This window comes from Heteronotia binoei, chromosome 9 (assembly GCF_032191835.1).
Source record: "Heteronotia binoei isolate CCM8104 ecotype False Entrance Well chromosome 9, APGP_CSIRO_Hbin_v1, whole genome shotgun sequence".
Classification (NCBI taxonomy): Eukaryota; Metazoa; Chordata; class Lepidosauria; order Squamata; family Gekkonidae; genus Heteronotia; species Heteronotia binoei.
The window spans coordinates 120845464-120852349 of record NC_083231.1 but is presented as its reverse complement, the minus strand read 5'-3'; the positions used below and the strand labels follow the sequence as shown (position 1 = coordinate 120852349).

Sequence of the window (6886 nt, the reverse complement as noted above, 5' to 3'; positions counted from 1 at the left end):
ATGGGGTGTCTGTGTTACTTGGAAGAAGTTGGCTGCAACTCGTGAGTAGAGAGGCCAATCCCTCGCTCCAGAGTCACCAGAAACAGAGGGGGGGGAGGAGGAACGTCTGCTGAGCACTTCATTATTCCCTAGGTGGAGATCAATTCCCGTAGGGTATAATGGGGAATAGATCTGGAGGTTTCGGGGGCTCTGGGGGAGCTGTTTTTTGAGGTAGAGGCACCAAATTTTCAATATAGTTTCTAGTGCCTCTCCCCAAAGTACCCCCCCAAGTTTCAAAACGATTGGACCAGGGGGTCCAATTCTATGAGCCCCAAAAGAAGGTGCCCCTATCCTTCATTATTTCTTATGGAAGGAAGGCATTGAAAAGGTGTGCCGTCCCTTGAAATGTGATGGCCAGAACTCCCTTGGAGTTCAATGATGCTTGTTACACCCTTGTTCCTGGCTCCACCTCCAATGTCTCCAGGCTCCACCCCCAAAGTCCCCAGATATTTCTTGAATTGGACTTGGCAACCCTACTCGGGGTAACTGGTGCGAAATCCGACTGAAGCTCTGCTGAAGAAAGCAAGGTCAGGCTAATGGGAAATTGGTCCTACTAACCTGAAAGCTCCTCTCTGTGACGGCTGCCTCGCCCGAATCTTGACCGTCCCAGCTGGTTGGAGTCCCAGTGGGCTCAGGAGTTGCCTGCGCAAGCCGGCGCTTGCCTTCTGTCTGTGCGCCTGGGTCAGCACGAGGCCCTCGCACTTGGGACTTGTCGGGCCCGGATGCTGCGCCGTCACTGCCCCGCGACTTCCCGCCAGCGGTGCCTTCGACAGGAAGAGGTTGGGAACCCCCGAGACCTCTCTCAGCCTCCCCTCCCTTCTGAAGGGTAACAATGGAATAAAGGGCTTTTTTCTTATTTAAATGCAGAGCAGTGTGCATTTTGTCTGATTGGGGTCGTCGGAAGTTGTGACATGTCACATGCAATGTTCTCTCGAAGCAGCAGTGTCTTGTGAGCAAAAATTCTACTTTGTGAGCTGCTGGCATTCAAGTTGGGAGCTCCTGCATCCATGAGCGTGCTCTGGGGTCATCCTTCCAGAGCGAAGACAAAAATCGGTGAGCTGGAGGGTAAAAACTGTGAGCTAGCTCACACTAACTCAGCTTAGAGGGAATACTGGTCACAGAGTGTTAATTTCTCCCGGCCCCCTGAGTCAAATCATTCTCACTTATGAGCAAACGAAAAGATCAATGGACTGCATGGTGATGTCAGGGGTGGGGCTTAATATTCAAATAAGTTTCCTGATGGGCTTTTCCTACAAAAAAGCCCTGTGCGAAACAATGGTAATGTCAGGGCGTGTGGCCTAATATGCAAATAGGTTCCTGCCAAGCTTTTCCTACAAAAAAGCCCTGCGCGAAACAATGGTAATGTCAGGGGGCATGGCCTAATATGCAAATGAGTTCCTGCTGGGCTCTTTTCCACAAAAATGACCTGTGTGAAACAATAGTGATGTCAGGGGTGTGGCCTAATATGCAAATGAGTTCCTGCTGGACTTTTTCTACAAAAATCCTGTGGGGTGACATCACAGGGTATGGCCTAATATGCAAAGGAGTTCCTGCCAAGTTTTCCCCACAAAAAGCCCTGTGTGAAACAATGGCGGCCCAGGGGTGTGGCCTAATATGCAAATGAGTCCCTGCTGGGCTTTTCCTACAAAAAGCCCTGCGTGAAACAATGGCGATGTCTGGGGTGTGTGGCCTAATATGCAAATGAGTTCCTGCTAATATGCAAATGAGTTCCTCCATGTTCAGAGGCAGTATCCCAGTGTTTGGAGGATAGCAACGGTGGGGAGCTGTTGTCCTCTACGGAGAGCCTGTTTGGTGTAGTGGTTAAGTGTGCGGACTCTTATCTGGGAGAACCAGGTTTGATTCCCCACTCCTCCACTTGCAGCTGCTGGAATGGCCTTGGGTCAGCTATAGCTCTCACAGAGTTGTCCTTGAAAAGGCAGTTTTTGTCAGAGCTCTCTCGGCCCCACCTACCTCACAGGGTGTCTGTTGTGGGGGAGGAAGGGAAAGGAGAATGTGAGCCGCTCTGAGACTCTTTGGAGTGGAGGGTGGCATATAAATCCAATATCTTCATCTACCTCACAGGGTGTCTGTTGTGGGGGAGGAAGGGAAAGGAGATTGTGAGCCGCTCTGGGACTCTTCGGAGTGGAGGGCGGGATATAAATCCAATATCTTCATCTACCTCACAGGGTGTCTGTTGTGGGGGAGGAAGGGAAAGGAGATTGTGAGCCGCTCTGACACTCTTCGGAGTGGAGGGCGGGATATAAATCCAGTATCTTCATCTACTTAACAGGGTGTCTGTTGTGGGGGAGGGAGGGTAAAGGAGATTGTGAGCCGCTCTGAGTCTCTTTGGAGTGGAGGGCGGGGTATAAATGCAATATCTTCATCTACCTCACAGGGTGTCTGTTGTGGGGGAGGAAGGTAAAGGAGATTGTGAGCCACTCTGAGACTCTTCAGAGTGGAGGGTGGGATATAAATCCAATATCTTCATCTACCTCACAGGGTGTCTGTTGTGGGGGTGGGAGGTAAAGGAGATTGTGAGCCACTCTGAGACTCTTCAGAGTGGAGGGTGGGATATAAATCCAATATCTTCATCTACCTCACAGGGTGTCTGTTGTGGGGGAGGAAGGGAAAGGAGATTGTGAGCTGCTCTGAGACTCTTCGGAGTGGAGGGCGGGATGTCAATCCAATATCATCGTCATCTTCTTCTTCTGCGTGGGAAAGCTGAGGGACTTGGGAATGTTCAGCCTTGAGAAGAGGAGGTTGGGGGGACAGGATTGCTCCCTTGAAGTCCTTGAAGGGCTGTTCCTTAGAGGAGGGCAGGGAGCTGCTCCTGTGGACAGCAGAGGAGAGGGCTCCTTGCAATAATGAGTTTGAATTACAAGCAGAAAGGCACTGGCTGGATATTAGGGATTTTTTTTTTTTACTGTCAGAGTAGTTCAGCAGCAGCAGCAGCAGAAGACTGTAGATTCACACCCCGCCCTTCTCTCAGAGTCTCAGAGCGGCTTACAATCTCTATCTCCTTCCCCCATGACAGACACCCTGTGAGGTGGGTGGGGCTGAGAGAGCTCTCGCAGAAGCTGCCCTTTCAAGGACAACTCCTATTCCCCGAAAGGTAGCGGTGGAGTCTGCTGGATTTCTGGAAAAAACTTCCCAGGGTCTATTCTGTTTCTCTTTTGTCTCTGTGGATTCCCAACCCACCCGCCACCAGCCTTCGCCTCTCTGTTTAGACCCTCTTTCTCACGAAATGGCTGACCCAAGGCCATTCCAGCAGCTGCAGGTGGAGGAGTGGGGAATCCAACCCGGTTCTCCCAGATAAGAGAGCTCTGGCTGACCCAAGGCCATTCCAGCAGCTGCAAGTGGAGGAGTGAGGAATCCAACCTGGTTCTCCCAGATAAGAGAGCTCTGGCTGACCCAAGGCCATTCCAGCAGGTGCAAGTGGAGGAGTGGGGAATCCAACCCGGTTCTCCCAGATAAGAACACAGTAGGAGTCAAGTGGCACCTTGAAGACCAACAAAGTTTTATTCCCAAAAGCTTACGTTCTGAATAAAACTTTGTTGGTCTCAGAGGTGAAACTGGACTCCTACTTTGTTCTACCGCTTCAGACTGATAGGGCTGCCCACTTGGATCTATCTCCCAGATAAGAGTCTGCGTACTTAACCATTGCACCAAACTGGCAGTGGAATCGACTGCATGGGGAGGTGGTGAATTCCCCCTGGCCGGCAGCCTTCAAGCCGCAGCTGGACGATCCCTTGCAGGGAATGCTCTAGGCCAGGGGTGGCCAACGGTAGCTCTCCAGATGTTTTTTTGCCTACAACTCCCATCAGCCCCAGCCAGCATGGCCAACGGCTGGGGCTGATGGGCGTTGTAGGCAAAAAAACATCTGGAGAGCTACCGTTGGCCACCCCTGCTGTAGGCTGATCCTGCATTGAGCAGGGGGTTAGACTAGATGGCCTCTGTGACCATGATTCTATTTCTATGGAAAAGGAGAAAGAAGACCCTCAGCGCTATGGACCAGCGCTTGATGCTCAGCTGCCACCAGGTGGCAGCAGAGGACTATTCCTCGAAAGGCAGCGGTGGAGTCGGCTGGGTTTCTGGAAAAAACTTCCCAGGGTCTATTCTGTTTCTCTTTTGTCTCTGTGGATTCCCAACCCACCCCTCACCAGCCTTCGCCTCTCTGTTTAGCCCCTTTTTCTCACGAAATGCATCAAACATCTCTGGGGAGTGCTAGAGAGTCCGAAGTCCTCTCTACTCAATTTCCTTCTCCCCCAGGAGACTGGGTGTTTGAAGCTGAGGTTTATAGCCTCCCTACCCTAGGGGGAGACCTCCCAATTGAGGGCAGGGGTGGAATTCTAGCAGGAGCTCCTTTGCATATTAGGCCACACACCCCGATATAGCCAATCCTCCAAGAGCTGCCTTGTAAGCTCTTGGAGGATTGGCTACATCTGGGGTGGGTGCGGCCTAATATGCAAAGGAGCTCCTGCTAGAATTCCACCCCTGGTGGAGAGAATCCTGTTTGTCCATCAGTGGAGTGAACCAAGAGCATCTGAGTCAATTGCCTTGCACTTTAGAGCAGAGGTGTCAAACATGCAGTTCGGGGGCCGAATCAGGCCCTCGGAGGGCTCCTATCAGGCCCCCGAGCGATTGGCTGTCATCTGCTTCCTTCTCCTTCTTTCTCGCTTCCTTCTGCATCACAGCTTGATTTGCCAGGCTTGCTCAATCGCACAGGAACTACAGAGCAAAACCTCCATTTTCTCCGTTGGCTGAGGCTCCTTCTCCTCCTTGTCCCCTGGGGGTGGAAGGAAAGAGCCAGAGCTTCCTTTGCCCACTTCCCTGGATCCCCCATGGGAGAGATACAAAGAAAGCATCTTTAAGACCAGCGAGTGCTAACATTTTAAGCATGTTTCAATTTTTGTAAAAAAAAAATGTGTGTTCGTCTGTGTTCTTTATAAAATTTATATCTCTGCTACCTAATCTTAAATAGGTAGCAGAGATATAAATTGGGGGGAGGGACAGTGGCTCAGTGGTAGAGCATCTGCTTGGAAAGCAGAAGGTCCCAGGTTCAATCCCTGGCATCTCCAACTAAAAAGGGTCCAGGCAAATAGGCGTGAAAAACCTCAGCTGGAGACCCTGGAGAGCCATGAATGGGGCTGTGGCTCAGCGGTAGAGCATCTGCTTGGAAAGCAGAAGGTCCCAGGTTCAATCCCTGGCATCTCCAAAAAAAGGGTCCAGGCAAATAGGTGTGAAAAACCTCAGCTTGAGATCCTGGAGAGCCGCTGCCAGTCTGAGAAGACAATACTGACTTTGATGGACCAAAGATCTGATTCAGTATAAGGCAGCTTCATATGTTCATAGGTACACACCTGGCCCGGTCCTACATGGCTCGGCCCAACCTGAAATGACCCCAACAAGGTCTCATTTATGTCAGATCTGGCCCTCATAACAAATGAATTTGACACCCCAGTTTTAGAGGTCATGGTTAAATGTGTGGACTCTTATCTGGGAGAATTGGGCCTACTGTAAGCTCTTGGAGGACTGGCTACATCAGGGGTGTGTGGCCTAATATGCAAAGGAGCTCCTGCTACAAAAAAAGCCCTGGTTATCAGCGCCGGGGGGGGGCACCAGAAGTTAGCCTGACCTAGGGCACTAGACAGTCTAGGACTGGCTGTGGCATCAAGTCACCTTTTTTGGGGGGGGAGGGTTAAACTAACTCCTGAGCCCTAAAACAGCCTTCCCAGCCAGCAACAGACCTGGTCTGGAGTGAGCTTCAGTGGATTCATCCATCCCATTACTGAAACCAACCACCCATCTAGAAATCCACAGCTTCGCCCAGAAGGATGTGTTAGACCAGGGGTGGCCAAACTTGCTTTACGTAAGAGCCACATAGAATAAACGTCAGATGTTTGAGAGCCGCAAGACACGAACGTCAGATGTTGGAAGGAAGGAAAGGAAGGAAGGAAGGAAAATAGATGGGGGAGAAGGACGGAGGGGTGGAAAGAAAGCAACTTTAAATGCATTCTCCAAGCCACCAGCTGGCTTGGCTTGGAGAAGAAGAAAATTTGGATTTATATCCCACCCTATACTCTGAATCTCAGAGCGGTCACAATCTCCTCTACCTTCCCCCCCCCTCCACAACAAACACCCTGTGAGGTAGGTGGGGCTGAGTGTTTTATAGCAGCTGCCCTTTCAAGGACAGCTTCTATGAAAGCTCTGGCTGACCCAAGGCCATTCCAGCAGGTGAAAGTGGAGGAGTGGGGAATCAAACCCGGTTCTCCCAGATAAGAGAGCTCTGGTTGACCCAAGGCCATTCCAGCAGGTGAAAGTGGAGGAGTGGGGAATCAAACCCGGTTCTCCCAGATAAGAGAGCTCTGGCTGACCCAAGGCCATTCCAGCAGGTGCAAGTGGAGGAGTGGGTAATCCAACCCGGTTCTCCCATATAAGAGAGTTCTGGCTGACCCAAGGCCATTCCAGCAGCTGCAAGTGGAGGAGTGGGGAATCCAACCCGGTTCTCCCAGATAAGAGAGTTCTGGCTGACCCAAGGCCATTCCAGCAGCTGCAAGTGGAGGAGTGGGGAATCCAACCCGGTTCTCCCAGGTAAGAGACCTCTGGCTGACCCAAGGCCATTCCAGCAGCTGCAAGTGGAAGAGTGGGGAATCCAACCCGGTTCTCCCAGATAAGAGACCTCTGGCTGACCCAAGGCCATTCCAGCAGCTGCAAGTGGAGGAGCGGGGAATCAAACCCGGTTCTCCCAGATAAGAGAGCTCTGGCTGACCCAAGGCCATTCCAGCAGCTGCAAGTGGAGGAGTGGGGAATCAAACCCGGTTCTTCCAGATAAGAGTCCGCGCACTTA

General features: G+C 51.5%; 2 non-coding genes across 2 annotated transcripts; both read left to right on the top strand.

Annotated features, from left to right (window-relative positions):
- Positions 1 to 5046: 5046 nt before the first annotated feature.
- TRNAS-GGA (transfer RNA serine (anticodon GGA)) lies at positions 5047 to 5117 on the top strand. Its single transcript has one exon. It is a non-coding gene; the product is annotated as a tRNA-Ser (tRNA).
- A 65-nt stretch (positions 5118 to 5182) lies between these two features.
- TRNAS-GGA (transfer RNA serine (anticodon GGA)) lies at positions 5183 to 5254 on the top strand. The gene has a single exon. It is a non-coding gene; the product is annotated as a tRNA-Ser (tRNA).
- Positions 5255 to 6886: the final 1632 nt, after the last annotated feature.